Here is a 6,222-nt window from a genome sequence, read left to right on the forward strand (position 1 = left end):
CCGAGGAAAATGTAGAGCAAGTAACACTGAACTTTGAGGTTTAGGCAGCTTTAAATTAAAAAACAAAATCAAATTGTATTGTTGTCTCTGTACTTCAGTCAGAACATTAAACTGCTGTTGTTACATTTTATATCAAAATGCGAGTAGCTGTTAAAATGGTTATTCAGATATATGCAACTGAAACCCGTGAGTGTTGAGGTTTTTCGTGAGAAGAATTTAACCACTTGTACAATGCAGCTTATTGCAGTTCTCTCGGGGGCTGGTCCGGTGGCTAATGCACTAGTTTGTTGGCCACTTTGATCCTGGCTGCCCTGTTTTAAGTCTTGCTATGACTGGTTAAGCTAGTGCTCTGTAACCCCGGGGATAACTTGAGGGTTCTGAAAGTCATGAGGCACGGTCCCCAAGATCAAAATATAAAAATAGGTCTGGGGTCAGGGAACTCAACAGGCCCTGGAAGCTCTTCACTTTTACAGCTGGAGATGGTCTCTTATGTATTTAGAATTCGTCATTAGGATTCTGACAAAGAAGTGCAGTATGGGATTGCTGCAGGGCAGGCTGTTTGAATCTTACTCTTGATAACAAAAAAACCCCCAACTTCTGGCTGCTGACAGGAGACAAGGCGAGTACAAGAAACGCATTGAAAAGCAGCGTATGTCTATTGATGGCTGAAGAAGGGTTAGAATGGCTGAGTTTTGAATTTGGGTGAAAACCCCAGAGTTATTTATTATACCAGACGAATTTGGGGATTCTCCAGTGGTTTTTAAAGGCCTGGAGAGCCTATTACTATGGATATCTTAAAAGCCTGTGTCAGACGATTTGTTGACCTTTCCCAAGTTCTACTACTGCCAATTTTGACATAGATTTCATTCCCGATCTAGACTGCCTACTTGTTGTACTGCCCAGGTCATGCAGAAAATTGGTGTTTACATCAGACTTACCTAAGATTTTCTTCCCTAATACAAATGACTTGAATACATCTCATTTTCTTCCAGAGAGATAGCTCCCTCCACTTCAGTCTATAATACAAACGAAGATCAGCCATTTGTTGCATCCAAGGTAAACTGGCCTGGATTTGTGGTCTGAGTTCACCATATTTCCACAGTATGACATTGAAGAAGAAAGGAATTTTACTTGTCACTTGATAGTTACTATCTCATGACACTAAGCTATGACTTGGAGACAAAGACCAAGTCAAGCCCCACTGTGAGATTCAATGATTCTTTGGTGGAGAAAGAAGCATTTGATGTGGAGCCTGACACACCTGGTAAGTCCCCGCTCTGCCTCTTAGTGACTTGGTGGTTGATCTTCCATGATCATTGTTCTTTCATCTGTGCAATAACCATCTCAGTGGCAACTCTACCGTTCTATTGAGAGGATTCAAGGCAGTTGTGTGTTTAAGAGCAATTTGAGGACAGTAAATCCCGATACCTATGTGAGGTATCATTATGACACTTTCAGAAAGTTTCCCATTAAGCATTTATTCATTCAGCAAACATGTATTGAACACTATGTTCAAGACTGTGGGCCTTAGGGGATTGCCAATAATACATAGTTCTTGTCCTTAAGGAAGTCACATTTTAGCTGGAGGTAGGAAAAAAAAAACCCAAACACTTGTAACAGAGACTACAATAAGTTTAAGAAACTCTATCCCTTCCAACAAGTTGAAGACAGTTGGAAACTCTGTCCCTTCCAACAAGTTGAAGACAGTGCAGTGTACATATTAGACTGAGTGTGCTGTACACTGCACTATGCTGAATATTTTGGTGGGGGTGGTGAACTACTGAGAAGTATGGTAATCTGTTTGGAAACATAAGACATAAAATGAACTCGTCTACCTGCTAGTATGAGACAGTAAAAGATAAGTGCGAAATGAACAACGTGCATAATAAATTCAAAGGAGAAAGCCATAATTCCTAGAGAAGATAAGATTTAAGTATGAGAACTCTTTGACCTTCCATAAGACTTCATTTTTATCTCCTTAAGGCATTTACCTCTGTCTGCCGTATATTATTGTAATAACTATTATCATTATTACTGCTCCTAGTAAGCTCCCGAAAGCAGGTCCTTATCTTATTCTTTCTTTTTTAATCTTCCATAATACTTAGGAAATGCCTAGCACAGAGTGGAAACACAGATAATATTAGTTCAGTGAATGAATGTAGGTTAGAGGGGTGATTTAATAGTGCGCTGGTAGGGATACTGGCTATTGTATTTCTGTTTGCGTACCCCCCAAATAATTTCTGGTTTGCCTCTGTATCTCTCAGTGTATCCAGTGGTGTTGAATGAGTAAGCACATGAATTTTGAATGAATACACCTGGAACATCTTTCTCTTCCCAGCCTAGTCAAATGCCTTGCCCACAGTATTTTAAAATCTTTTAAAATCCCACTCCTCAGTGAAACCTTTGTCCCTGGATTTAGGAAAGTGCTCATATCCCTCTCTTTCCCATCCCTACCCAATCCCCATAGAAAGCATCAAGAAACTAGTTCTGTTGCTTTTTCTGTTTTCCTATTCTCCAAGAAAATTCTTCCGAGGTTATTATCTCTAACCTCTATTCTAATAATCTACTTTTCCTAGTTCCATCTCTAAAATTCTTTTAGAATTTATTTACTTTGCCTAACTAGATATTTTTTTTCATGCTGATTCACTTTTTATTTAATCAAAATGACTGAGGTCTCAGCCTAAAGTTTAAATCAGAGTTGAAATTCCCGATTCTTGGTCCCTCTGTCTAGAGCTCCACACACCTATGGGTCTTCCAACTTCAAACTTCAAGTCGTTGGTTAAATATTAGTGTCTCAGTGAGACCTTTCCTGATGACTTATTTAAAAAATAATCTCTGTATTCCCTTTATTTGCTTTATTTATCTCCACAGCACTTATCACTTTCAATAAGCAATTTAATTAATTTATTTATTTGGTTCATTTTCTATCTCCTGCTCTAGAAAGTAAGCTCCATAGGGCAAGGATTTTTGTCTACTTTGCTCACCACTGTATCCCAAGGGCCTATCTCATAGTAAGTTTACAATAATTATCTATTTAATAACTGAATAAATGGGGTAACTCTTCTGTCTTCTGTTGAGAGATGGCTTCTCCGAAGATTGATTTCTTGTCTTGCACTCTGCTTGTCAGTGTGATTGATAAAGCAGGCACCCCTGAATAACCTGTGGGCACTGATACTATCAGTTGTTTAAGATGAAGCTCGTAGTTCAGGATGCTTCTGATTATAGTTCACTTCTGGGCCTAGATATTTTTGTAATGGACCAATGTCTCCATCTTAGAGCTTTTTGTCTATACTGTGTGTTGCCTGGAGATTCCAAGTTCTTAGAAGGCAGTCACTGGCCCATGCAATTTACTTATGATAACATAAGCTCAGTGCTTAGTGTAGCTAGAAATTTAATAAATGTGTATTGATAATAAACTGAGTCATTTAATAATTCTTTCTGAACATTTTGAGAATGTTAAACTAATGACATGACCGTAGCTTGAAAAGTTTGATAATTTTGTCTGGTTCCTTTTTTGCTTGAAATATACTATGGCATGGGCAGTATGAGCAATTGACAATACTATAATGTTCTTTTTATTTGTGAATGGGAAGTTGCTGGAATATTGCAGGTGTAGACGGCATGTTAATGGCATAGTATCTTCTAGAATTATTTTGGAATGGTTTGTTGAGATGGTTTGTTATTCTCCTATTTATTTACTCCTTTGGGTTACTCCACATGACCAAGCTGAAACAGAATGGCAGGCTGGGAATGACTAATGTAAACAATTCATGCCAGTCAGTGGCCTGCGGTGGCTGTTCACTTGGAGCTCAGTAACACTTTTCTTTGAGTGCCACTGCTCTGCTCTAACAAAGTTGGCTTCATCTCACCCTTTGTTATCCCACTAATATAAAAATGTCTCTCTTTGTATGTCTGTTATCTTGTGTCTAGGACACTGTCTTTTATCAGATTTTATTTTCTGAAAAAGTTCTAAGCTGCCAATGCTATATGTTAATATCAGTGCTAAATAATGGTTATTGAGGTCTCAAACAGTGAACATCTTTGCGGAAGGGAGGGGAAGAAATATCTAGCACAGCTGCTTCCGAATTCCCTGGCTGGTCTGAGAACTCTGTGAAGCTGTGACGGAACCCCCCGGAGATGTTCTGCAGCTCCAGGCCTCACTTCACAGACTCACTGTAGGGTAAGTAGAAAGTAGTTCTGAAGTCCAAATAGGATGATAGGGTGATGTTTGTTTGTGAGAAAGAAAAGCAGAGTTATTCAGTAGACAAAGGAAGAGAGAAAAGAAATAATGTTGTAAAAAGAGGACCATGGGAGAGCACAGACATTCCTGAAAAACCTTCATAGAGTCATTAATGAGGTGGGTGTCTAGGAATATAAAGTTTCTACAGGGCACTAGGGGACTACTGTTCTTGGCCTAGAGGCAATGGGGACTGAACCACAGGAATTTTCGATACTATTAAAAAGAAGCGAAAGCCAGGAGGATCAAAACACCACCCTATAATAGATGACAAGCAATTTCTACTTATCTGCTTTGCGTAGAAACCCAAAAGCCAATGTGGAAATCTGGCTTTTTGGAACTGCTCAGGGAGGTGATGTTATAAACCTGTGTACATTGTCAGCTGTGCCTCTGCCACACATTGTCTTTTGGGATTAAGTTTTGCCTCACACAATCCCTAGGGGTTAAGTTTATCCTCAAAATGTGGGTCAGTTTATTAACTTCATTGTATTAAGGGATTCTAAAGTAAATTGATGGTGGCGATGGAGGATGTTTTTTAAAATTTTAATGAAAAACTCAAACAATATTCTAACTTTAAAAAAAACAGACTTATTAAGCAAACTGAGTGAATGGTTAGTTCAAAACATTGATCTCTGAGGGCAGGGGCTATCCCTGATTTTTGTACTCCTAGCATGGAACACAGGCCAACACAAAAAGGTGTCCAAATACATGCTCAATGATTTACATCAAATCTGTCCACCTTAAATTTAAAGGAAAAATACTGAGAGGAAAGTAATCTGAGGTCTCAAACAGTGAACATCTTTGAGGAAGGGAGGGGAACAAATATCTAGCACAACTGCTTCCAAATTCCCTGGCTGGTTTGAGAACTCGGTGAAGCTGTGCTGAAACCTTCAGGAGATGTTCTGCAACACCAGGCCTTGCTTCACAGACTTGCTGCACAAAAACACTGAGAGGAAAAGTGATCTGACCTGTAGTCTATTTGCTTTGGTGAAAAGTATGGTAAACAAGTGTTACCCAGTGCTTATTAGCATTTGGATCATTTGGAGCTTATGTCCAGTGAGGGTGGAAGAGGCAGTTGTCTTGAAAGCATGACGTGATCAGAGGGTCCCCTGCCCTATTGTTTGAAATTCTCACCTTTAAATCCATGCCTTTGAGATAACGCATAGATTTTAGAAAGCTTTTATTAAAATGCACATATGTTACCTAGAATGGGAAACAACCTGTGCATACACTGTACATAAAAATGCCTTAGCAATTGTCAGATTAAGAAGCAGAGGGCAATTCCTTGCTTGAGCAGGACCCAAGTCGGTTTTGTTCAGAGGCTATGGGTGCAGGAAGGAGACATGAAATGTAAGGTACCATCCATCTTATAAGCTGTGGCATTAAGCAACCAGGATACAGAACTAGATAGCAAAAGGGATACCTTGGAGATCATGGCCCTCAGGTTCTGTTTTCTCTTTTCGATGCTGCACAACTGTGATGTTGGCCTTGTAACATGAATTCTCGGAACCTAACAGAGTTGTTCCTAATAATCTACCACTTTTTATCTTGTTTGTATAACATTCAATAATTTTGGCTTTTCGGATAGAGTAATGGTGGAGGAGTTAAGGCCAGTGGCCAGTCAACACAATTCCAGTCAAATTGATTGTGTGTTGTTCTTGGTGACTATGTCTTTTTGTTTTGGTGAAATATAATGGAAAAAAGCTGTTGTAACACCTATTACAATGTTTCCAGAGTGACCCAGCAGGAGGAAAACCACTCAGGAGAGAAAGATTGGAATGTAGAGACAAAATAGCTGGGTCTAAGAAGGGTCGTGGAAAAATGGGGGAAAAGGAGCTAACTATATCAATTATATGAAAATCCTAGTGCCTCTATTGGACTTCAGATTTCCTACTCTGGATGAATTGTCACCATTTAGTAGTCCACCAGCCTGTGCAAGCGGCAGCAGGGGAGGATATGGCTTGGCCCTGAGACATGGACAGTTA

At 39.4% G+C, this 6,222-nt stretch overlaps 1 long non-coding RNA gene across 1 annotated transcript; it reads left to right on the top strand.

Moving 5' to 3' along the window:
• Positions 1 to 1,002: 1,002 nt before the first annotated feature.
• LOC129524806 (uncharacterized) lies at positions 1,003 to 4,174 on the top strand. Its single transcript, XR_008668740.2, has 3 exons — positions 1,003 to 1,264; positions 2,941 to 3,011; positions 4,022 to 4,174. It is a non-coding gene; the product is annotated as an uncharacterized lncRNA (long non-coding RNA).
• Positions 4,175 to 6,222: the final 2,048 nt, after the last annotated feature.

This window comes from Gorilla gorilla, chromosome 1 (genome assembly GCF_029281585.2).
Source record: "Gorilla gorilla gorilla isolate KB3781 chromosome 1, NHGRI_mGorGor1-v2.1_pri, whole genome shotgun sequence".
Lineage (NCBI taxonomy): Eukaryota > Metazoa > Chordata > Mammalia > Primates > Hominidae > Gorilla > Gorilla gorilla.